The sequence below is a fragment of the Tachypleus tridentatus genome, chromosome 1 (assembly GCF_004210375.1).
Source record: "Tachypleus tridentatus isolate NWPU-2018 chromosome 1, ASM421037v1, whole genome shotgun sequence".
NCBI classification, from domain to species: Eukaryota; Metazoa; Arthropoda; class Merostomata; order Xiphosura; family Limulidae; genus Tachypleus; species Tachypleus tridentatus.
In genome coordinates, this window is record NC_134825.1 from 45,118,139 (window position 1) to 45,145,651 (window position 27,513).

The following is a 27,513-nucleotide window of genomic DNA, read 5'->3' on the forward strand; positions in this document are numbered from 1 at the left end:
TGAAGAATACTGCATGTGTTTATAATAAAGGGGAACTAGTTTGTTGAAGAATGCTGAATGTGTTTATAATAAAGGGGAGCTAGTTTATTGAAGAATGCTGAACGTGTTTATAATAAAGAGGAACTGGTTTATTGAAGAATACTGAATGTGTTTATAATAAAGGGGAACTAGTTTATTGAAGAATGCTGAACGTGTTTATAATAAAGGGGAGCTAGTTTATTGAAGAATACTGAATGTGTTTATAATAAAGGGGAGCTAGTTTATTGAATAACAGTGAATGCGTTTATAATAAAGGGGAACCAGTTCACTGAAGAATACTAAATGTGCTTATAATAAAGGGGAACTAGTTTATTGAAGAATACTGCATGTGTTTATAATAAAGGGGAGCTAGTTTATTGAAGAATGCTGAACGTGTTTATAATAAAGAGGAACTGGTTTATTGAAGAATACTGAATGTGTTTATAATAAAGGGGAACTAGTTTATTGAATAACAGTGAATGCGTTTATAATAAAGGGGAACCAGTTCACTGAAGAATACTAAATGTGCTTATAATAAAGGGGAACTAGTTTATTGAAGAATACTGCATGTGTTTATAATAAAGGGGAGCTAGTTTATTGAAGAATGCTGAACGTGTTTATAATAAAGAGGAACTGGTTTATTGAAGAATACTGCATGTGTTTATAATAAAGAGGAACCAGTTTATTGAAGAATACTGCATGTGTTTATAATAAAGGGAAACTAGTTTGTTGCAGAACGTTGAATGTGTTTGTAACAAGTCATAAAAGCACATTTCCATAGCAGTTATTCTACTACTCAGAATTTTTAAAGCAAATCATAAAATGTTGTTTATATTTGATCACTCGACTGTAAATCTGAATGGAAATCCAGTCTGAATACTGAAAACTTCAAGCAAACTGCGTTCGATCTGTGTTCTTGAACGTTATCAGAAAAGTGTTCATTGTGGAGGACTTTGTGGAATGGGCTGAAGTATCAAGTTAAAATAACTTCGTATCTAAAACATAAACAGAAAGGAAGCTGATCGAGTGTTTTAAAGTAATGACAGATTTTATAATTTGTACTACAATGTAATTTGTTTGGACAAACTTACCCTTTACTGGCAGAGTGCCTAACTTTCTTAAGAGGAATGATCCTTATTGTTTTATGTGTCTTGTACGAACTTCAACTGGAATTGTAAATACATGTGCTTAGATTTTACAGCAAATTAAAATATTTAAAATTAAATATGAGTTCAGAAAAAGAGATGCTACGAGAAATAAGAAATTGTGTGATGAATTTACAGGTACTAAATTGTTATAGAATGTAAAATGTAAAATCTGTTTTATTGATTAGTGGAAAATGGTTGAAGAAAAATGCTGAACCGGTTGATAAACATTGGTATCATAGTTCTAGGGTATTTACTTGGGTAAAGGTTTTACATGACCGGACATAACCAGTCGGAATTACTTAATCCAATTACAACTACGTTAAATAGATGTGATCCGTATAAATTTCAAAAAGACGTCGCGAGTACCATGTAACAAAGATTTAAATTACTGACTACATCTCGAACGTTGTTAAATAAAAATTGTAATTCTATTTCAAGTTTCTTACAAGATGGGTTTCATTAGGTATCTTACCAGCTTTTGTCTATGTCATTGGAATCTGTAGTTAAACTATGTGTTATTTTTAAAAGAAAATGAAGGTGTATCTATGTGTACAAACCCGTACTAAATTTTATCACTTCTAGTTTCTGCTGTGTTTTTAATTAGATAAAATTTTAATGAATTGTTTATTATAAATAAAGATTTTCAGGAGCTCGTTTTATTTTATTCTCAGAGACTGGATGTGAAAATCCAGATGCTATTCTTTATAAAATTATATTTGTTTTTAGTGTATATGTCACGTAAAATCGTGATTGTGCAGGATTTAGCAAGGTTCTTAGTTTATGCTTTCGTATATATGAAAACTAGTTTGGTCATACATTTCATATTACATACTTAAACAAAAAAGAACAGTACAACTCATTAAAACCGGACCTTAGATATGTTTGTTGTTGTTGTAGCTGGTGAAAGGAAACGTAATTTGTATATTTAATGTCTGATAACGTAGCAGAAGAAACGGATTACTATGAGGTTGAAGACTGCGAAGTGACAGAATGGACAGACTTCAGTTCGTGTAGTGTCACGTGCGGCCGAGGAATACAGATTAGAAGCAGAAATTTCGTCAATGAACAAAATGCCCGAAAGATGAAATGTCTCACACAACTGACAGAAAAGAAATACTGTGATATGAAATGTGAAGGGTAAGTAAGTTTCATAATATTGTGTCTTTAGAAAGCTATACAAGTAAACTGTCAAGTGGATCATTCTACTTATAACGTTATTTTATAGCGAGAAAAAATATTCCTATGTAGTACTCGTGCATTATAAAATGTTCTTGAAATTAGAAAAATGTTTCGCTGTAATACATTTTAGTAACTGCTTTAATTTATATTCACTAATAATTAATAATTATATCTTTTGAGCAACTAAAATTAATAATAATTGCATTTGAATTCTCCAGTATTTTATGTTTTTATAGCAAATAAAAACAAACAAAAACTATGTAACATAGCTTTAATTTCTCTGATTTATTATACTATAGTTATAAGTATGTTGCCCATCATGTACGTAACCTTTCTGATTTAGTTTTTTCCTTTGTTAAATAATTTATTATTTAACGTCACGGTCAGATATAATGACAACTGCACATTGTGAGTCGATCGCTCTCACTGCTAAGTCGTGTCTGATCCTGAATTAAAGGCAGTCACTATAAATCACGGTTTATTTTTGTGTAGCTTGCATCATAAACATTTCGTATTAAAACTTTTATTACAAATGAAGAGGTAATATGTTTATTAAAATTAAAATTAAGTTACGTAAACGACTACCAATTCCCTAGTGTATATTTATAACATTATTTGATTCATATGAAATCAGACTCAGCATGACAAGGTGGTTAGGACGTTCGACTAGCGATTCGAGAGTTCGAATCCCCGTCCAATCAAACATGTTTGCCCTTGCAGCCGTGGGGTCGTTATAATCTTACGCTCTATCTCACTGTTCGTTCGTTAAAGTGTAGCTCAAGAGTTGGTGATCCATGGTTATATCTAGTTGCCATTATGTAGCTTTGCGCGAAATTCAAAAAGAAATAACCAAACTTATGAGATTATTATATCTTTGCTATTTTAGTTCAAATTGTCAACAAACTAACTGTAGACCTAATTTATTAGATAATATGGAAAACACGATATCATGCGATACCTTTACATTGTACAGATGTATTAATTCTTCGAAGAGCAGCGATCAAAAGAGAGAACTCTATTACATATATGACAACTTTATTAGGACCGTGACATATCTGTAGAATATTTAATGTATTTTCATATGTAAATAAAGTGATTACATTATGTATCTGATGGTTGTCTGATTTTCCTTAAATGAGGAAATGTAATCATATCACGGTTAGCTGCATAAAAAGGATAGTAGCTAGAATTTTTTTTCTTCTAAGAATATGATTCCAGTGTAGCTGAGAGAGTTATTGGTACACGTATACATAAAAGTTTCCCAATTCATTTAGAACATTACTTGAGATGAAAGTAAATCTATTGTCGTTTTTGCATAGCAAGATAATGACGTCACAAGACACTGAAACCTTTTTTTACATTACCAAAAATACAAAAATCTGTTCATTTTTTACTAAGTATAGAAACATGAGTATGAAATACAACTTCTGTGATAAACGCAACATAAATAAACGTTCCAGAGCATTATAGGATGCAAAAGACATTTTCTTTAAATTAAGAATTAGAAAAGTCTTCTCTACTGATAATTATATCGTTTCGTCACAAGGGGGCGACTTTTAGACAATCTATCTAACTAATTTGAAGGTTTTTATGAAAGGAACGAGAATTAAACTGTTCAACACTTTTGATGGTCTCTAAGACCAATTCCTTTTCCTGAACACGTGTTATAATTCGTCTAGAATTGGCCTTACGTATAACACTTTCGCAAACTCAGCTAAAGACAATGGAAGAAGTTTTGAGATCCATGAATAAAGTACTGTCAATAAAATAATTGTTATCTGTGAAAATGGAAATACTTCAGGGATCCACTGCAAACAAAATTATTATTTTTTTAAATAAAATGAATTGTGTTGTTATCTTAGCACGAAGACCCGGGCGAAGTGGATAGAAACTAACCAGCGTGTTGTAGTTTTGTTCATCAGGCAAATATGATTGAAGTTCATATCAAATACAAAGAGAAAAATGTGTTTTTGATTCCACACGCAATGCATGCAATTTTGACACGAACATAAACACTAGCTCTTCTATCAATGGTACTGATCAAGTTCTGTTAGTCTACTAGAAGTCTGGATAGTTGATAATTTAACCAATTATCTTTCAGTACTCAGGTTGACAGTCAACTGTGCAAATGTGCATTATATTGTTGAATTTGTATAGCCTTACTGGATGTATTACTATTAACAAAATTGTAACCAGAGTTACAAATCTCAAAGCAGATATAACTTTGTTGCTTTTGGGACTTCGGAAAAAATTCACCGCAACCCCAGCTTCGACCAAATCTTGTTAACGGTTCAAGTGCATCTAGCACATGTATTGATGAGTGAACGTAACTTTGCTACCGGATGCATCATTAAAGTATTGAATTAAAAATCAACCAGATGACATCTATTAATAAACTGAACAAGGGTTTACATTCTGAGAGTGCTCTTTGCGATATGTTTAAAGTTAAGCTCTTGAAATAATCTGTAACTGAGTTGAAACCAGTACAAGACTTAAGAAAGTAATGAATATTTTACTGGCACTTTAGAGATGCTGTTGACTTCCCTTAGAAGATTTGCACGATCTGTATCTGTATAACCACATTGATGTTCAATAGGTGTAGACTAAAATCATACGTTATTATTATTGCTATCGTAACTACTAGAGACACTATTTTAATAAACTACGTAATTTGTAACTATAGCTCTGACAATGACAGTAATGATTTTATGGTATATATGTGAAACTGTGTTGAGTGTCCAAAACTTCTTCAAATGAAATATATCATTGCTTGTGGTATGGATAACTACTTCAATACTATAACTGTGGTTTAAAGTTACTATGACAATTTGATACTTCAAATTACCATAAAGTTGTATAATGCAAGTATATATTATTGATTACAATAAAAACTATTGGTTTTGATGAATAGGAAAATCATTGCAAAGAAGTTAATTAAACTTTTTGTTTGATGTCTACAGTAATGATTTAGATAGGTTTTCACTTTCGGAACTTGTGCATATGTTATGTGATACTATGCTTTGTTAGAATTATAATCTATGTCTTATATTTCCAGATTATAAGACTATTTTTAGTGTAGTTAGCAATATAATTACTCTATTATAATTTATATAATTTGACACAAATATAAAGTATTTTAAAAGCAGGCTAGATTTATACTTTCTTGAACAATGCAATATGAACAATATAATGCCTAAATTACTTAATTCTATAGTACCTATGCAGCTGCTCGAGACAGCATTTACAGTTTAAAAAATAATACATTTTGAAATAAAACAATAATTTAAAACACACAAAGCACTTAAACGGTAAATATAAGAAACATTTTGTTCTGTTAAAAGGCCACGTATAAGTTAGACTATATCCATTTTACTTAACTGGATAAACACACAAAACAATAAAACGCTCTTGAGATATAGGAAGAGTCATTTAGAAAAATTAAACTAGTTAAGAAAACTTAGAGATATATTTTTATGTAACTTTCTGATAATCTGATTTTTAACATGCCTTACGTTATACAGAAAACCGTACGTTGATTCGTAGTTTAAAAGCTAAAAAGTGAATAATAAATAAAAAATACCAGTAAAGATGAGTAGTGGTTAAAAATTAGAATTATTATTTTGTAAGCAATTTCGACAGGCAATTGGACAAACTGTTAATGTTTGAAGGAGAAGGAGATTTTGGAGGATTTGTAAAATGTTTGAAGTACTGTATTTAGTGGTTTTCATGTGTATTATTCATTTAATATTGTAAATGTAATCAAAATTAGCGGTTTGTTAGGGTATATAAGGCTAGGTTATTTAAAATAATGACAAATAAATTACAAAGTACATTCTGTTACAGGTCGTGCATCACGTAATTCGATAGGGTAATGTAAGCTGCACATTCGACGATTGATTTGTAATTTTTGGGGCAGAATTATCGATTAGACACGGTTCAAAGGATAATAAAATTGTACAGTTGGGTACAAACAACTGTATATTGTTACGAAACTTTGATGATTGCTTTGTGGTTACAAACTTGGCCGAATAATCGAGCCCGTAGCGAGAGAGTTTATTCGCTCTATCTGTGTACTACTTTGTCTCATTTCTGCCTCGTTCTTACATGAAATTTGAAGCAAAATATGGTTTATATTCTCTAGTCCCTTACCGCCGTAGATATTTATTGTTAGCACTTATTGAGCTTTGCCTTTCTGAGAAGTTACAGTGTACTTAAATATAAGGTGGTGGTTTTGGGTCCTTCTGAAGAAAAATAGAATGACATTTCGTCTTATCCAATCCCGCTTTAAATACTGCATAAAGTAAAACAGACGTCAGATGTCATTCATTTGATCCATTCTTTCAACAGTGACCAAGCCTTGACCATCTTATCTGGAGTCATACCATGTAAAACACATTTTTAAAACTTTCATAGAGCAACGAACAACTAGTCGAAGTTAACAAGAGAGCTCGGCTTTAGTTGCTAAGATTGAGGACAATGAATGATTGAAAGAATATAAAGTGGTTACCCGAGCAGCATTTTATCCTGTTTCGTATTGATTAAAGAACATACACGAAGAAAGTCACACAAGGCATCTGACCCTGGTTCATTGTTCCTGAAGTACAGGCTGTTGGATGTGATATAAAGGCATATGTTTTCGTGGCTAGGATTAGGCTATTTTATTATTTCAAAAGAACGAACAACATTCAACATAAATCTGAGGATTAATACCAGTCATTTTAATCCAATTCTTTCCACACTGGTTAACAAAGGACCTTCAAGTCTATAAAGAAATACATCCAAAGAGCACGATTGTGACATGAAAGCTGATTTATTAGTACATTGAGTTTTATTCCATCAAACGTTAGATCGATATACGTTGAGAAAGAAAAAAAACAACCAAAAAATAACAATAAACAACGAAGAATGGCCTTTTTTCACCAAGGTACTGCAGGCATTAATGTTTATTTTCTGTTACTAATACGATCTATAAAACTGGATAATGTTCTTACAGTGTTAATGTAACTTAGTTTGCGTGATTTTGCTGAATTGATGGTCATTGGAATAACTTGCGATCAATATGTTATGTGAATTTTGCTTAGTTTCTTTAACGAGTACGATACCTCTTTTTGGATGAAGTACGGCAAACGATGAAGTATTTATGTAGATAAGGTAAAGTTTATAACATAAGTGTTGAGAATAGGACTTAAAAATCGTTTAACTTTCTCCAAAAAGATTTAACAACGGATACTCAGGATTAGGAACCCAGCTGAGAACCAGTATTAGAACATCTTCTGCATTGAAGATTTTCTTCGAGGATTTAAGCACGTTTTAGAAAGTTTATTGACATGAAAGTTATACGTGCTCAGTGATATTATCAGTTGACTTTTTTACTGTTGGTATTAACTGAAAACATAGTCGGTCAATGAAATGAATGTAAGACAATACAGATTTCTAAATTATTTCCAGAATTTACATTATTTATTGAAATTTTGATTTGAATTTTATTTATTTTGTTGATATAATAGAACTCAGTTTTAACACATGTAAACAACGTGTTGAAGTCTGTTGTGACTGTTATTTGTTATAATAGTATGTAACAGTATAAAAATATATATCAGGAACTGTGCAAACGTGTACATCAATATGAAAAATTCAATTCTAAGTAAAGCTCTTAAATGTCATAAAAACTGTACAAAACAGAAAGAAAACACAATAATGGTTTCGATACACATTTCATCTCCGGAAGCTTGGAAAGAAATTCACTAAAACCTTCATGTTTCTAAACTTAACATCTTATTGTTCTGTTTAATAAACATTTAACTAGTATTAAAATTATGTTTAGAAGTAAATTAGAAATTGAAAGGTTTATTGTTATTCCAATGCTCTAGCAGTCCAGTTTAAATATAGTAACTTTTATTTCATTATAGAGTCTACAAGGGAGAATAAAACGTTTGATAAGTAGTATCTAAAAATCATTTAATGAACCACTATGTTATGAAATAGGCAATTGCTCACTAGCGAACCATTATGTTGTAAAATATCTAATAGTTTTTTATTGAACCACTATGTTGTGAAGCATGTAATAGTCCTATAGAGTATCCCTATGTTGTGAAACATGTAATAGTCCTATAGAGTATCCCTATGTTGTGAAACATGTAATAGTCCTATTGCGAACCACTGTGTTATTAAATGTGTAACAGTTCTTTAATGAGCCACTATGTTTTGAAACGTGTAATAGTACTCTAGCTAACCACTATGTTGTGAACAGTTTTAAAAAAAACTCATTGTAATACTTTTATTTCCAGTGATTCTTCTTAAGCAGGTACTCCAGTGGGTCAACGATAAATTTGAGAGCTTATGACAATCAAAATCGGGTTCCACACCTGAGGTTGGCATAACATAGATAACCTATTATGTGGCTTTCAGTTTAATAGCAAAACAAACCTCTCAGACGAAGAGTAGCAAATACTTTGTTTACACGCTACAAATGACAGGAAGAGTGATTGAAGCTTAATTTAGGCTTGAGAACATGACTGAAACGTTTAATTAAGTTCCCGTTAGTTGCTGTTTTAAATAGTACAAGTGACGAGTGGGTGACTTTACATAATAACGAGTCTTTAGCCTGAAGTTAGTGTGAACCAGTCCTCCTATCCATTAACGTTAAAAATTCAAGTAAAATGAACGATTAAATTCACCTAAATTCAGATATAAAGATATTAAATAGTTTCACTAAAACCTATTCTAAATTTAAAATTAATGTTTAATAGATTACTGAATAATATATTTCATTCCAGAACGTCTTAATGAAATTATATGGTGGATTTCAGTAAAAACAAAACATACTTTTACTCATTTCTAATACAAATTAAGTTCGTTTATGTTTATCATGTACCAGAAGATTAGAAGTTATCTAACGTAACTCCCATTTTCAAGGAAGGTAATAAAGATTGTCTCAGTAATTATAAAGCCATTACTACACCCATCAGTTGTGGGAAAAGTTTTGGAAAGTCTGTTAAGAGATGCTTTGCAAAGTTATTTAATACAGTTTAGAATTTAATTGGACAGTGAACATGGTTTCACTAAGTCAAAATCTTTTGATGTTTTTGAAAAGATTCCTGCTTGTGTAAATGACGGTAAGGGTGTAGATTTGGTGTATTTGGGTTTACAAAAAAAAGCATTTGACAAGGTCTTTATAAAAAAAGACTTGTAAACCAATTCTTCTCTGTAGTTGTGGAGGATACGTTAGCAAGTTTGATATAAGAGTGACTGGATGGAATAAAACAGAAGGTTATTACAAATGAATTTCAGTCAAACTGATTAATGTCACATGTGAGGTACCTCAGGGTTTAGTCTTAGGACATTTGTTCTTCTAAATTTGCATCAGAAATATAGATGAAGGCATAATCAATAAATTACTTAAATTTGCAGCTAATGTTAAGGTATTGGGTTTTGCTGGCTGTGAAAAGGAGGTTGCTGCTTTACAAAAGAATTTAGCCATATTTGGAATATTGTGTTCAGCCTTGGGCTCCTTATCTTAGGAAAGGCATTGAATTGTTGAAAAGGGCTCAGAGAATGGTTACTAGAATGGTGACAGGATGGAGGGGGTTGTCATACGAAGAGAGGCTGAAATATCTCAACTGTGTTTTTCTTTAAATAAGGAGAATTATGGTTGAATCTGGTTAAGGTGTTTAATACTGTAAAGGGAATTGATAGTGTTAATGCATCATCTTTTTACATATTAAACAGTGAGAATAGTAGGACTAGAGAACAGTGGTGTATTTAGGTAGGGGTTAGAAGGAGCTTAGACCCAGGGCCAAAGGTCTTAATGGAGGCCAACTTATTAGCTTCTGAACTCGCACGACCTGAAATCCGTCCCTGCTAGGGAACACGAATATAAATATTGGCATGGTTGTCTTCAAATGACGTAGAGACAGTATAATTAAATGAGTTTAAGAGAGAGCTTGATAAATATATGAATTATATGGAGTAGATTTAAAGCGAATTTAGCTTAGAGTGTGGAACAACTGTGAAGGACAACTAGGTCCATGTTGTCCCAAAAGGTTAGACTATGTTATAATATCTAGTGAATAAACCACCTATTTAGCAACGCACGGTATCATGCTTTTAGTGTATGAAACTACTGTTCTGATACATATTAATCTGCATTCAGCATGTTTACTCATATACACAGTTGTATTTTTAAGGGTGGAAAAGTTATGACGCATTGCTCAGTAGATTGGCTGTAGTGAGGTAGCTTACTTTCTGATCAGCAAACAGTCGCTTTGAATCACTTTATTCTTTTTGAAGATATTTTATAGAAGAAACATTTAGTTCTAAAAGTGAAAAGTTTAATTTTTATGATAAAACAATACACGTTCGAAATCTTAAACATCTTGTGAAAGAAAGAGAAAATAGTATAAATTTCATCAAACAACTTTCGTAGGTTGTATAAAACGTATGTTACATAATATTAGCGTATTTGAATGGCTTAATGCTCACTTATAGGTCTGCTGATAGACAGGTCCAAGGTTTTAGATGTGAAACCGCTGAGCACATTTTGCTTTGTCTGCTGTAAGTGTATTGTAAAAGTGACCAGTTAATCCTGATATCCGACTCAAAGAACCACATTAAAGTTCTGTATCAGCGACCGCTGGTGCTAGCTAGTTCAAAATTGGATACAGCTATATCTGAACTTTACAGTTCATCAACTATACCATTTAGTTTGTGTACACAAAGTGTCTTTCAGGTTCAAACATCCAATAGCACCCGATAATATTTGTAACTATTACTGTATATCACATCTAAAAAAAATCACAAATTTCACCATTAGTAACTACAATTGTATATCACATTTAAAGTATCTCATAAATCTAACCTTTAGTAGTTATTATTGTATATCACATCTAAAATATTTCTTAAATTTAAACTCTCTTTAATACGAACAGTAACGTGAGCTGTAAAACGAGTGATTGGACTGAATGGACAACGTGTAGCATGACGTGTGGAGTGGGTTCACGATCTCGTCACAGATACTACTTGAATCACGATGCTCACAATGTTTGTCGAGAAGAGCTGTTGCAGCAACGGTCCTGTGTAGAGTCCAGAAGCTGTGAGGTATCTACAAGCTCGACAGTCTCAGAACTACGTTGTGAATATTCTGCTCATTTCTTTATATACAAACAACAACAAAATACAACATTCATAAACATCTAATTCACTATAAATATATTTTGGTCAGAAGTCTATTGCCATTTTTCACCATAAAACATACTATAAATAGCTGTATTTGTTATCCAATCGTTAAACATTTTAAGTTTAAGGAAACACTTGGAAGGAACCGAATTTTAGTCAATAAAAACTAAGGTGTTTTTATGCTAATGTTCTGAATTTCAAACTTTTTTACGTTGACATTGATCGAACAACTTGCAATCCAAAAAAGAATATTACGGTATAAAAACGATGAATTCACATGAAAATAAGCACTGTGTAGTGCTTTTCTTATCCCTAGAACCTCATATATGAAAATACTATTGATATTTATTGACCAAAACCAATAATGTTTTTTGGTTTGTAAGTTGTAAGAAACTGTAAGTTTCAAACTTACCTTTTGAAGGCCCGAGTGTTTTGTTTTAATGCCATTATAAAAATCACAATATAAAGGGATAGAAGCTGTAATTCAATTACAAAGAATAAACATTCAAAACACAACAAACGCATAAAATAACATAGTTAAGTAAGATGAAGTTTTTAGCCGCTTTAACATATGTGTATTTTAGTTCAAAGTTACACAACAAGCTGTCTGTGCTGTGTCAACCGCGAGGAATCGAACCACCGTTTTGGATGAAATATAAGTAATGTTTATAGTTAATAGGTATATATATATTCATATATACATATATATAGTTTTGCTAAGTCGTAGAATGTTGTTAGATTTTTTTTTCAAATTGTATGAATAAGAATTCAAAAATGTTAATTTAAACTCTTGCATAATTGCTAAATCAAACATATTTAATCACAATAAACAACTGTGAAACTGGTGTAAGAATAGCTTACAAGTTTGCTGGAAGAGTGTTTTGTTATTCAATGGATTAAAGTCAGTATCACATCGTACTGTACAAATAAATATAATAATTCTGAATAATGAGTGATTGATTACACTGGGGAACACTCATTTTGTTGCATTTAAAAAAGACCCTTCAATAGTCAATTTGAGTGTGTTGATTTCAAATCTGAAGTCGGTTTTTGTCTGCAAGCTACAGATTTTATGCAATTTGACATTTTTATTTATTTTTTAATTTTTCGTTATTATAGGAAATTATAGGAATAGCTTATCAATTTGTTTGTGTATTTTATTCAGGTAGGAATTTGCGTTTGTAACTTTTGCGTTTGTACACTTCATCTGGACAATCTCGTTTAATGCTCCAGCAGTAGTCAGCCATCATACTTTTGTCCCAGCGCTCTTGGTAGCATTCTTCCATGACCTTTAGGTCTTGGTGGAATCGTTCTCCTTGTTCGTCACTCACAGCCCCCAGGTTGTCAGGGAACTTATCAAGGTGGCTGTTCAAAAAATGAAGCTTGATGCTCATGTTGCACCCGAGATCACGAAAAGCGAGGAGCATTCTGTTCACAAGTTCACTGTAGTTCTCCGCCTTATTGTTTCCAAGGAAGTTCTGAACGACTGCCACAAAGGATAACCATGCTGCCTTTTCCAAAGCGGTCATCTTAGCAACAAACTGATCATCACGAATTAGGGTTCGAATCTGTGGACCATCAAACACGCCTGCTTTGATCTTCTCAAATGATAACCCCGGTAAAGCTGTGATGATGTGTTGGAAACATTCACCTTCGGTTTCCAGTGCCTTGACAAATTGCTTCATCAAATCTAATTTGATGTGAAGTGGAGGAAAGATGATCTTATCTCTGCTTACAATTGGGTCTTGTATGATATTTGGCATGCCTGCTTCAAGGGTGTCACGAATAGGCCAGTCCTTCTGGACCCAATGTCTGTCTCGTGCTCGGCTGTCCCACATACAGAGGAAACATGGAAACTTGGTGAAACCTTTCTGTTGTCCAAGAAGAAAGTTGACCATCTTTAAGTCTACACAAATGATCCAATTGTGCTCATGATATTTTAATAAGTCCATGACCATTCTCATATCATCATAGTCTTCCCGCAAATGCACCGAGTGACCGACAGGTACTGCTCCATAAACATTCCCATCATGTAAAAGAACACACTTTAGACTGCGTTTTGAACTGTCTAAAAAGAGTCTCCATTCAGCAGGACTATAGTAAGGTACACCCAGTTCTTTGAGAAGCCCTTGGATGTCATGGCAGTAAACAAACTGTCTGTCTTCTGAAAAGAAGGTCACTAAAAGCTGGTCATGCTTTCTGAAATATGATACTTTAACAGAGTGATCAACAAGATTTCTGCCTTGTAATCTTGATGCCAAAAGCTCTGCTGCTTTCTTTGAAAGACCTAAATCCCGCACTAAATCATTCAGTTCAGCCTGGGGAAGAGGCTTGGGGACGGGGAAAGGTTCAGTGTCTGAAGAACAGTTCTCCGATTGTGTACACTTTTCTGACAATTCACTGTCACAACTGTCTTGTTCGCTTGTATCATGTCCAATGTCTTTATCGTCCAATGAAGGCAAGCCTTTGAAAACTGGAACAGGAACTTCTTCAGAGTGCGGAGCAGGCCGAATAGCTGAGGGAATGTTCGGATACGTAATCTTATGTCGGTTTCCCAACACCCGTTGTGTTTACCATGCAGAAATAACAGTCAGTTACATGGTTGGTGGGTTCGCGCCAAATCATTGGAACACCAAGAGGCAGACCATTGCGTTTTCCTTTGGTCCAGTCTCGAAGCATTTCCTCACAATTGTGGCAAAAACATGAGAAGCCCATTGCTTGTCTTGATCACCAAGATGAACTTCAAAATATGCCTTGTAGGCACGCTTGACGAACGAGGATATGTTACGTCTCTGACGATTGAGTGTGTAGCATCCACATATGTAGCAGAAGGCATCAGGCTTGTTTCTGCAATGATATCTATTTTTGGAAGCCATGTTTGATCTGAAACAAAAGAAGAATGATCAAAATATTAGAAGCTATCTATATATATGGACGTGAAAATGCTTATACATAGTTTACGCAAGTTCACATTTGTACAATTTCATTAACCTCAAATTGCATACAAACTAGAGCTTGTAGAGAAAAACTAATTTCAGATTTGAAATCAGCACCTAAAACTCCTTCAGAATCAGTTAAAATATCCAATGCAACTCAAAGTTACTGAAAAAGTGTTCCCCAGTGTTATAGAAAATGTTTTTGTTTTGTTTTGTGATCCTATAACGTTACAAACTGGGACTTGATATTTAAGGTGGACATAGCTCAGATAGCCTATTATGTAGCTTTGTGCTCAAAAACACAGGTTTGGTCTCAATACAATAAGATATGCGTATCTGTACGAAACTATAACGAAAGTTTTCTTTAAAATAAAATTTCAGCGAAATATAATTTTTGTTAGCGGCTTTCCATTTCAGTTAATCTTCTACAATAATAAGTTCAGACGTTTAAGTTAACCATAACCTTCTTATGAGTTTACGAGTAATATTGAATATTGCTATTGTCTTTCCGTATGTCAGCAATAAATTTACGAGCTTACAATGCTAATATCTGGGGCTCGGTTCCCGCGGTAAAGAGAGTGGAGCTAGCCCATTGTGTGGCTATGCAGTAGGCCCGGCATAACCAGGTGGTTAAGGCACTCGACTCGTAATCTGAGGGTCGGGATTCGTATCCCCATCCCACCAAACATGCTCGCCCTATCAGCCGCGAGGGCGTTATAATGTGACGGTCAATCCCACTATTCGTTGATAAAAGAGTAGCCCAAGAGTTGGCGGTGACACAATGACTAGCTATCTTTCCTCTAGTTTTACACTGTTAAATTAGGGACGGCTAGAGCTTTGCGCGAAATTCAAAATGAAACAAACAAACAAACCAGCTATGCAGTAAAAAAAACAAACAAGGTTGTTGATTTATTCAAAAATTCATCATGCACAATTGTATTGAAGTTAGATTAGCACATTCTACAATATTACTATATGATATTTTCAAAATGTTTTACTGTTTTAATCCTTCAGGTAAATCGTACATTCTACAACGTTTTTTTTATAGATGAATCCAAAATGTTCGGTAATTCAATGGTCTGAGTGGTCGCCCTGTACTACCTCATGTGGTAAAGGGATAAAGTTTCGCACCCGACTCTATCTTAACCCTTCAGAATCAGACGCATGTAACCAAGATCTGATGCAGAAAACCACTTGCGAAGAAGACAAACCGCCATGTTTTTCTCAAATTTCAAACGCTAAAGGTAAATAATAATGTTAACTTGTTGTGAGATACGTTGAGTAAGATAGTCAAGTATATATATATATATTTTGTAATTTTTGATGAAATTTGGAATTGCACTTTGACTTTCAAGACTAGCTCTTACTTTTCAGTTTTATATCATTGTCGACCAGGAAAAACTCACAAACTATATTTTGTGTTTTTAAGTTGCTCATTCGTAAATTTTCTATACAATTATTACTAAATGACGAAAACATTGTGCTTCAGCTCTTTTTTAAAAGGTTTAAAAAATGATATATTTAACCCTAATTTTGTGAAATTGAAACACACTTCTAATATGTAATCATTTTTTTATCTTTTCCAAAAAAAAGCTATTCCATTAATTCCAGAAGTTTGCATTCTGCCAAAAGATGTTGGCCCTTGTCGTGGTTTGTTTAAACGTTGGTATTTTGACACCACCAAGCAAGCTTGCATTCAGTTTGTTTACGGTGGTTGCCGTGGTAACAAAAACAATTTTCGTCGCTATAACGACTGCAAGAAAATGTGTGAAAATGTGTTGAAAGGTATGCCATGAACTTACTTACGTATATAAAATTAGGTTTTCTTAATATAAATAAACATTGAATTTGAACAATCCAAGCACACTGCTTTGTCTGGTACATAGTCCAATCACGTTTGTAAAAGAAATGTTCTTTACAACAGAACCCATTGTGTACATATATAGCCAAAATGGACAGGTTAATTGAAGTAAATTATCAGCCTGATTTAATGAACCACATGTCAAACTGATTTAATAAAGCAAATTAGGCTGGTTTAATAACCACAAATCAGGCAGAGTTATTGAACTACATTAGCAGACTGGTATAAAGGGCTACAAACGTTTAACAATTCACAAATCAGAATGTTTTTAATGAACCTCACATCAGATTATGAATAATAATAACAATATAATACAGTTCATAACCTGTTCTGTTTCTGTGTTATATTATTTATTATTTCCTTCTTCTTGTTTCCTCTCTTCAATGACCACTCTTCAGGTTTGTTTTTCTTGTTTTTGTATTTTGCGCAAAGCTGTACGAGGGCTATCTGCGCTAGCCGTTCCTAAGTTAGCACTGTAAGACCAGAGGGAAGGCTGTTAGCTATCATCACCTACCGCCAACTCTTGGGCTACTCTTTTACCAACAAATAGTGGGATTGATCGTGACATTATAACGTTCCCACGGCTGAAAGAGCAACCATGTTTGGTGTGACGAGGATTCGAACCCGCGAACCTCGGATTACGAGTCGAGTGTCTTAACCACCTGGCCATGCTGAGTCTTCACTCTTCAGTTGTAATTTTAAAGGTAATTTATAATAAAACATTTAAACACCACTTTTTAAACAAACTTATGTCGAATTAAATACGTATTTTTTCAAAATGTACAAACGTATAATACAGTCTTTATATAAATCAAATATATTTTCATATTCTTTAAATGATACTTTTTCATTTTAATTATACTTTTTCTTGATAGTATGAAAAAAAAAACATTTCCCTAAACTATAATAACATGGCGAGGTGGTTAAGGCACACAACTCGTAATCTGCCGGTCGCGGGTTCGAATCCCCTAACTCCAAATATGCTTGCCCTTTCAGCTGTGGGGGCGTTATATAGTAACGGTCAATCCAACTATTCGTTGGTAAAAGAGTAGCCCAAAAGTTGGCGGTGGGTGATGATGATTAGCTGACTTTCTTCTAGTTTTACACTGGTAAATTAGGGATGGCTAGTGCAGATAATCCTCGAGTAGCTTTGCGCGAAATTCAAAACAAACCAAACCAATCCTTGAGTCACGAAAACGGTAGAAAAACTAATGCAGAAGCAAAAATATTTCTGGGATTGTAGTATTTCTTTACATAACGCACGCACGCATTTAAATTGGAATGTAATATGTATATAAGCCTTAATCATTCAAACAAACAGAAAAGATCCAGATTAAAGATCCAGTTTAAAGATCCATCTAGAATTTGTAGGAATTTTGTTTGTGTTCGGTTGACAACTATCAGATTATTCAATTGAGACAACTTGTGCAAAAAGTTTAAAATGTACAATAAAAAAGATTTTATTTAGCGGATGATAAACGTTAAAATTCAATAAATTTCGATAGCTTTACACTGCCATCACCAGGAAAAGAGACATATATGATAAGCAGCTATATCTACAAAGGAAGGATTTAACTTATTGTAAATTTAAGAATGGTGTGAAAATTATACATAATAAATCAATATTTATTTCCATACTTATAAATTAGCACTAGCTTATCCTTCTTCCGTATCTAATAAAAAATTAGCACTAGCTTATCCTTCTTCCGTATCTAATAAAAAATTAGCACTAGCCAATCCTTCTTCCGTATCTAATAAAAAATTAGCACTAGCTAATCCTTCTTCCGTATCTAATAAAAATTAGCACTAGCTAATCCTTCTTCCGTATCTAACAAAAAATTAGCACTAGCTAATCTTTCTTCCGTATCTGATAAAAATTAGCACTAGCTGATCCTTCTTCCGTATCTAATAAATAATTAGCGCTAGCTAATACTTCTAATAAAAAACAATTTTATAATTTTTATTCCGTATCTAATATTTAATTCATGCCATTGTATTGTATTCGTGATTGGACAGTGTGGTCGGCAATGGAAAAATTATCATTTTCTTATTATGTACCTAATACTTACGTTCATTACAAAGATGTAAGTTACGTTTTAATTTGACCAATATTAGGTGTGTATGAGATACTTCCTTTTCTATTTACGCCCTTCATTCTTTTCTCCATCTATCAATTTTTTGGCTCATAATTTGTTTGTCTGTTGTTTATACTAAGGCTGGAACAGAAGTTGAACTACTTATTAAGCACTAATGTGGAAAGTTTAATTTGTATTGCATTAACAGTGCAAAACTGTTAAATAAATTTTAATTTTGTGTTTTTTAATTGTGACTATAGACCTTAATCAAATTTTTGTAGACTAGAATTTATGTTCTGAAGCACTGTTATTGTTAAGTTTAGAACACTGGTACCGTTTAAATGTCTGAACATACACATTGGAAAGTTTAGACTATTAACAACGTTTCATATTCTGAAACACTGTTATTGCTAAGTTTAAAACACTGGTACTGTTTAATATTTGGACATATACATTGGAAATTTTAGTCTATTAACAACGTTTCATATTCTGAAACACTGTTATTGTTAAGTTTAGAACACTGGTACTGTTTAAATGTCTGAACATACACATTAGAAAGTTTAGACTATTAACAATATTTCACATTCTGAACCACTGTTATTGTGAAAGCTTAGAACATTAATACATTTTACCCGTTTGTGTGACAAGTATCGTTGTTACTAAATCCATATGATGCTACGTAATATTTTACTAATAGAACTTTTGGCTAATCAAACAATTTACTACGTGCGTTTCTTTCTTGTACTCTAGATTCTCTCCACTTTCTGGCTCCGTCATTGCGTTATTATCTATATAAAACTGGTAACACTGTTACTCATCTTAAAAACAGAGTTCTCTGTGGTAAGTGAAATTACGTTTCGTAAATTCTGGATGAGTTTTGGTTTTGTATTTTCTTATATGAAATTAAATGTTATATTGTACAGAATTTTAAATAGGCTCTCTATAAATTTGTAATTCGTTCTTACTTATTTGGAAGTTCTGTCTTATTTATTTGGTTTTAAAATTTGTAGAATACATATATAGACAGTTAATGATCGTCATAATATATTTTCCGTTAATGTTTTGTAAATATATCATTGGATATTAATAACTAAATGTGTGTGTATGATTCTATGGCTTCTCGTTTAGATTATATTTAATTTCCAGTTCCTTTGAGTACACTTAATGCTTTATCTGCAAGAACGTACGACCCCAGCAACAAGCTCGTAGTTGATTGTGAAGTATCAGAATGGTCTGAATTTAGTCCCTGCAGCGCCACCTGTGGAAAGGCACATAAAGAACGTCGTAGAAGGATTGAGATGTATCCACAAAATGGAGGGAAAAGGTGCCCTAATAAGCTTATACAACGTCGAAAATGTAGAAACAATCCAAAATGTGGTAAGAACATTACATAATAGAAAGTAAACAATTTATCAGAATTAAAAAAAAATCAAAAAAATCTTTCTTTGCTTTTATTCCTGTATCAAAGTATTTGGTTCAGTTGTATGAAATATTGATGATTTCATTAATCGGTGATTAATCATTTATTGCACTATAGTTATGAGTTCTAGGGCTCTAGCCAAAAATCTTTTGCACTGGTGTAAAAGGTAACATCTCATGTTTAAATATTTCACTGTTTATGACACATAAAGTCTTAAGATAACGTACTATTCTTTAGACGATGTCCTTGCTCTGTGGTGAATAGGTGGAAGAGAAATAATTAAAGTACTTTACGAACTATAACAGATATTTAGTTATTTTTCAACTAAAGTTATAATATTTCCACAGCTCCTACACACGTTTTGTTTTCCTTTTTTTCATGCTGCAAAACCTACATTGTTTCTCGCTGAACTCGAAATAATACGCATAAATAAACCCTGCAAGATATTTATGCAAACCAAGTTCATCAGCATCTAAAATATCACTTTCCAAACGTATCCGTCACGGTTGTTGGAAATACATCATAACTACACACATCTTTTGTACTTTAAAAATTATTGTAATATATTTCTAACGACCAACGTCAAAAAGGGTAAAAAAACAACAACAAAGAACATAGAACATCAAAACGAGAATGATGACATTAAAAGAAAGTGTGACAAAATGATAGAACACATTTAATGTCCCATATTTAATCTCTTTAACTTAATAATATCATACGTTTATATATTGTTTTTAACCATCTACTTTTTCAACAACTATAACGAAGCTGTTATAATTATTTTCATACACGTTTCTCTTGGGTGGAGTTTTTGCTTTTGGGTACATTCTGTATTTGAATTATAATGCACAAAATTGTATATAGTATTCCGTATTATAATTATTTTTGTTAAATTCAGCGTTAATTGTATACGATATTTTTGTGAAAGTTATTAGCCAATGAAATATATTACAATTATTTTTCCTTTCTTCGTGATGTAAGGCTCCATAATTATAACCATTATATTGATTTTTGGCTTATAATTTTAAGTAAAAACATTTTCTTTTTTTCAGGTTGAAAGGTTTGGGAACTAACCGTTCCGTGACATTGTATATACTGTTTTATTGTAAAGAATGTGCCGTGTAGTCATATTAGATTATCTCCCTGCAACTGTAGTTCATGTGAATGTTAAACTACTCTATATTAACTATAATCGAAAGGATCAGATTTGTCTTGTTTTTTTATTCTGGTTGTTTGAGTTACTATAACTTTATTGTGTTATAACTACTGACAAAAACTAATGTAAGTTATTGTGATTTTGATGTGATGACTATTAATAGAAACAAATTTAAACATGGTATACAGCAAGACGAAATAAAACAGAAAATGCTGTTTTTATTTTAGTAAAAATGTGGAATATTGTGTTTATAAAGAAAGCTAATAGTTTTTTGACATGAGTTGATTAAATATCTATGACATTTTAAAATGCTGCAAATAAAATGATTCATTTTGACATGAGATATGTTCTTTTAAAATTGTATTTGTTAACTGAATTCCAAGGAAACATACTAATATGAAATCACTAATGATAGAATAAACTGAAACACATACTACGAAAGAGGCGTCTGGAATTTCGTAACATACGAAATTCGTTAAACATCATTTCAACTTTTATCATCTGTCTTTACATAGTTTAATGCTTATAAATGTCTTTGGGCTTATCAAAACAAGGCTTGAATATTTTAGCAATATCTATTATTATAAGCGCTAAAATGAATAAAGATAAATTACGCTTTTCTCGCTTGATTCCAAATAGTATTAAAAATACATTTTTAGTGGATATTTTTATTCTTGAACACATAAATAACAATTAGGATTTTAAAATATCTCTCTCTGCTCGATATGTTCAAGAAATCCATAAAATAGCAACACATAGTAGCTGCAAAAGAAAACTAGACTTGAATTTCACGAGTATTTTTTGAACAATATGGAGACACTTTGCTCATTGTAAGCACGATCAAATATTTCTAGATAAAGCCTTAACTTCCATCAGAACTAAGAAAACTAGACTAGTATGGATACGCTTATAAAACAAGAAGGACATGCTAAGTGGCGATAAAAACATTGTTATGTAACACTATCTTGAAATAAGATCTCAAATCCTTAATGTGGACATATAAAATGTTTAACTGTCTAGGGGCAATAAAAGGAATTTTAAAATATTTTACAAAGCTGACGTAAAAGAGAAATGATGTTAGCCAGAGTTGAAAAGTTAAAGCAGTTTGTTTAAGCGAGAACGTTCGTGTTCGTCTGCTGCTTGAAACCTGTCAGCTTATGGATAACCCGATATGACGTCAGAGACCCGTTCATCGTATAAAGAAACCGAGTAACTTGAAACCTCACTGGAAGATATTCCCTTATTTCAAAATGAGATGTAACTAGAAACGACAGCAAAACCTAAAACCAACTAAAAAAAAGTTAGATATCGATCAAATATGACAAACGAAAGGCAATGAAACTGGAGAAAAATGAATTGTAAATATGTATTCCGTTTTCTTTTCATGGTATTAAAACAAGAAATACTTAAATAAACTAAAACGACATTTGCGTAAAAAACCTTTATTTACAAAAAAAACGAATATAAGACGATTTTAAGGAATAGAACGTTAAAATTATAATATAATAAATAATTATGAAAAACAGGAACTTGCTCCCCCAAAACAAACAAACACAGACTCTACGTATGTTTCGGTGTCCTATGACATCATCTTCTGGATCATATCGTTGAATTATTTTTAATTGTAAAAAGAAATATATATCAGAACATACTAAGACTTGATCTATCTGGAAATGTTAGATTGTTAAGCAAGTTTTTTATCCATCGTGAATAGAATAATGACCTTTAATACGCCTAGGAATATTGTGTCATTAAACAGTTTCTTTTCATCATGTCGTAATCCATCTGGGAATACCGTGGCGCTAAACGGATCCTCTTTATTGTGTAACTACGGAGCGTAATACGCTCGAGAATATTGTGTTGTTAAACTGGTTCTTTTCATCATGTAATTACAGGATGTAATCCATTGGGAAGTATTGTGTCGCTAATCGGTTTCTCTTCATCATGTAAATAGAAAGCGTAATCCACCTGGAAATATTGTATTCAGTGATGATAGTTCAAACACACTTAAGTATTTGTTCTTCAGTGACAAATAACGTAAGATACTCAAAACTTGTCATACAACTAAATCTCATATGTAATTCACAATATAGGTCTTCCGATTAATAATATTGTATGACAACTAAATCTCATATGTAATTCACAATATAGGTCTTTCGGTTAATAATATTGTATGACAACTAAATCTCATATGTAATTCACAATATAGGTCTTCCGGTTAATAATATTGTATGACAACTAAATCTCATATGTAATTCACAATATAGGTCTTCCGGTTAATAATATTGTATGACAACTGAATCTCATATGTAATTCACAATATAGGTCTTCCGGTTAATAATATTGTATGACAATTAAATCTCATATGTAATTCACAATATAGGTCTTCCGGTTAATAATATTTATATATTACAATTTTGGAATCATAAAACTATTCCTAACCGAATACATCTTTTTTTACTATTCACATTATAGACATAAAGCTTCATTGGCTACATTTTGTTTCTTGAAAGCTAGGAAAAGGATTACTTAAGTTTTTAGTTCGTCAAACAAATTCATAGGAATATATCTTAATATCAGATTGATATATAAGTTGAAATGATAAGATGGAATTCATCAAGCAAATCGTTACATGAGTTCGTAATGGCCAAATCTTTCTCCCTCTCTCTATTTTTATGTTTTAGTTGTGAGATGATGTTTGTTTGTTTGTTATTAAGCACAAAGCTACACAATTTGTAGCTGTATCCATCATAGATAATAAAACTATATTTGTAGCATTGTAAGCCTAAAGACTTACCGTTGACCCACTGGCGTTACGTGATTTAACTATAGTTGACTTGTTAATAAGTTAAAAAGTTATGTCATTTTTTATTAAAAATAGCCACCCATCATAAAGTATTACTACATTGCAGGAGAAATGGGGTAAAGGTGGAACCCTAACTTTTCGCCTCTAAGGTAATTTTTCACGTTCATTTAGATTACATAAGGTCAGTTTTAGGTAACACTGGAATGACTGTGCAACTAAACATTCCTCAGTGAAACGAAGAAAATAGTAATTAAATCATTAAAAAAGACAACGATAATTACGTTAGCAGATGACATAAGTCAGTATGTCATTGTTTTAAACGAATATCTACTCACATTTTCAGCTTAACTTGACATCAATTTGATAGGTAAATATCTCTATAATGCGTACAGATGATTTTTATGCTCAAATAATTAGTAAAATATACTTAATATAACTGTATACATGCAGAACAGATAAGGATATTCTTTACGTTCTGAAATGAATTGGTTTTGTGTTGTTAATAAATATAATATGGGGGTCGTTGACAGCATTTCATTCTTTTAATCCAGATACATCAGTGAAATAACATTGTATTTCTTTCATGATTTTCTTTGAACAGTCAAATATTTATGGGCTTTTTCTACATTCAGGTTTGAGGAATATATTGGTAAAACCCACATATAATAAATTATGACGCCATTAGGTATATTTAGTAGGAATTTGATAATGTCCTCGTTTTTACATACAGAGTTTGAACATTTGTTTCCCATTTAATATCCCTGAATAATTTGATCTGTTTGGATATTGCAGTGTAAATATACCACACAAAATCTTTTTTTCAGAGCTAATGTTTAAATATTGTCACGTGAGCTCAAACATTATTGACATTACAAGTGTTTAGTGATGCATGACCAGCGCACTGCATTGTTAAGCTGAAGAATGACACAGCTTACTATGCTCAGTGCTCCACTGGGAATCATAATGGAAACACAACGGGATTGGGAACTGTTACGTCAGAGTCTTGTGATATCAACTGAACATATTTGATTTCCTAATGACAAATGTAAGGTCGTTTCAGCGTGTATGTGAAAACTCTACGCTGCTTTAGAATGTAAAAAAAATACATTTTCTTATTTCACTCTTTCTGGGGTTAATTTAAATTAATTATATGGAGACCAACTACGTTTCACTAAATGCACGACAAAAATATAGAATATACGTATTTGGGGATTCTCAAAACAGAATCAAAATACTGTTTGTTAGCTTATCATTTGTTTGAGTCATACGACAACCCAAAACCATAGTCATCTGAAAAGGCTCGATCGACGACGAATGAAGTAGTTCTAAGGAAGTATTGATCATGGAATATTGTTATTATAAAACATGGTTAATTGTAGTGAACATATGCGTAGTTTCGTTTCGTAGAGCTAGAGTTTATAATATTTTAGTATATTCCTACATTGCATCTTTAACCTGGATAAGCATTGGACTCAGCAGATCTAAATGTTGTATCATAAATTTTATAAACCTATTGATTTCACTTCTCCATTAGATTCTGGTATTTAATGCCATAACATTAAATCAGTTTCATATTGCATAAAACCAGCTTTTCATATCGACTTTTGGCTAACATCAGGACCCATCCTTGCTGGTTATTTCTGGTATAAAACGAAGGATCTTATGAGAAGTGGCTTCTGGTAGCCTAAATATAATACTTAGTATGCGGTTGTATTTCTTTTATATCACACAGAGAACAAATAAACCTTTTGTTTTCAAGTATATACAGATTCAAGTTTGAAAATACCAGTACAGGTTCCTTGTACTTACTTAAATGTGGTGTTCAACATGTAAGTTGAATGTGCCGAAACAAAGTTAATAAAAACGTTTCCAGAATACATGTGAATTTGAGACAATCTAGCCAAGGAAACAGTCTAGGCATGAAATATCTTTACTAGAACCAAACAACTTGATTAATATCTAAACTCGTATGTTAGCATGAACACTTATTCATAGGAACTGTGCACGAGGCAAACGATACGTATTTGTGCTCGGTTAAAAGGATAATATTTAAACTTCGACATGTGTAATTTTTCTATATTATTATAAACACGATTGGCTATTCTTATTAAAAGAAAACAAAATTACAGGAGGATAAAGTCCACCTTACTGCTTCACGTGACTAATGTGTGACACGGCATTCTGACGAAACTAACTGTTAATTCATATGTACAATCTATTAATGAAAGCCCTGAGCAACTATAGTTGTGTTCCAGTTTGGTTTATTTTGAATTTCGCGCAAAGCTACTCGAGGGCTATCTCCGCTAGCCGCCCCTAATTTAGCAGTGTAAGACTAGAGGAAAGGCAGCTAGTCATCACCACTCACCGCCAACTCTTAGGCTACTCTTTTACCAACGAATAATGCAACTGACAGTAACATTATAACGCCCCCACGGCTGAAAGGACAAGCATGTTTGGTGTGACGGGGATTCGAATCCACGACCCTCAGATTACGAGTGGAGTATCTTAACCACCTGGCTATGCCGGGTCGTTGTGTACCAGAATCACCGAAGCGTTACTAGTTATGGTTTGATTTTGAATTTTGCCTAAAGCTAAACGAGGGCTATCTGATCTTACCTTTCTTAACTTAAGAGTGAAAGGATAGAAGAAAGGAAACTAGTCATCATCACCAACCGCCAATTCTTGATCTGTACTTTTACCAATGATTAGTGGATTGATCGTCACATTGTAACGTCCTCATGAATGAAAGTGTAAGCGTGTCTGTGGAATGCAGACTTAAACAAGTGGTTTGAGTCAAGCGCTCTAACCCATGCTTGGGATTATTAGTAGCTGTGTGTAGCTTTTCTAGTTGTTGTTTGCAATATAGAGAAACTGAAAGTTTCGACAGACTCTACGTCTTTATGTATTATTAGACAGACTCTACGTCTTTATGTATTATTAAACAGTTTTCTTTGCTTCCAAATGAAACAAATGTGTGAGCTTCACTTATTCTTGTTCTAAATCCTAATAACCTGTTTCTTCATTCCCAGCTGTCGGTTTCGAAAAGGTAGGCCCGAAAAATTATTTTAATGCACTTCTGATTTGAACTCCATGATAGGCTACTATTTTAAATACTTCTTACTTAAAATCCGTAATTGGCTGTTTAATCATAAATTTGGAATCTAACAAGGTTTTTGCCATCAACTTTATCCTAAAAATCTTCACCTGTTTTATATTTCTTTTGTATTTTCTGCCTATTGAACATTCAACTTATTTATAATTGTCCAGAGACGCAACTAAATCTGATAAACTAGTCGTGCACCACGAAGGGAAGTGGAACTGATGGAGAAAGCAATACCCATCATCAACTCTTGGGCTGTTCTTGTCTGATTGAATTTTACGTATCGTGGCCCCAATGTGCGATTCGCATTTTTATAGCATCAAACTGTGAACCATGAAAGTTCGGATTTGTGATCCAAGTGTGTTAACCACTAGACCATGCCCTGTTCAAGTGAGTATAAATAGAAAAAATTAAAATAGTACAAATTCAATAAGGTAGAATTTATAAAGTATTATGCATAAGAACTGTGTTGAAATATCTCTTATGATAATGCTGTTAGATTAAAAGGTTTTGTAGAATATACGTTTACAAATATTTGCCTTGGTGACGAAGTGCTCCCTAATATCGTATTTAGTGACATTAAAACATAATTTTCAATAATAACAAAAACGTTTTAATGGATGAACGACTTGGCTGGGCA

General features: G+C 32.6%; 1 long non-coding RNA gene and 1 pseudogene across 2 annotated transcripts in view; one reads left to right on the plus strand and one right to left on the minus strand.

Moving 5' to 3' along the window:
- LOC143247312 (spondin-1-like) overlaps positions 1-21,268 on the plus strand; it is a 76,860-nt pseudogene extending 55,592 nt beyond the window's left edge. Inside the window, exons 9-15 of the transcript XR_013026506.1 lie at positions 2,111-2,303; positions 11,273-11,441; positions 15,504-15,699; positions 16,049-16,240; positions 19,142-19,231; positions 19,538-19,768; positions 20,864-21,268. The product of XR_013026506.1 is annotated as a spondin-1-like (transcript). The remainder of the gene's footprint in view (positions 1-2,110; positions 2,304-11,272; positions 11,442-15,503; positions 15,700-16,048; positions 16,241-19,141; positions 19,232-19,537; positions 19,769-20,863) is intronic.
- Positions 1-27,513, minus strand: part of LOC143247317 (uncharacterized) — a 74,018-nt gene that overhangs the window by 20,326 nt on the left and 26,179 nt on the right. The window lies entirely within an intron of this gene.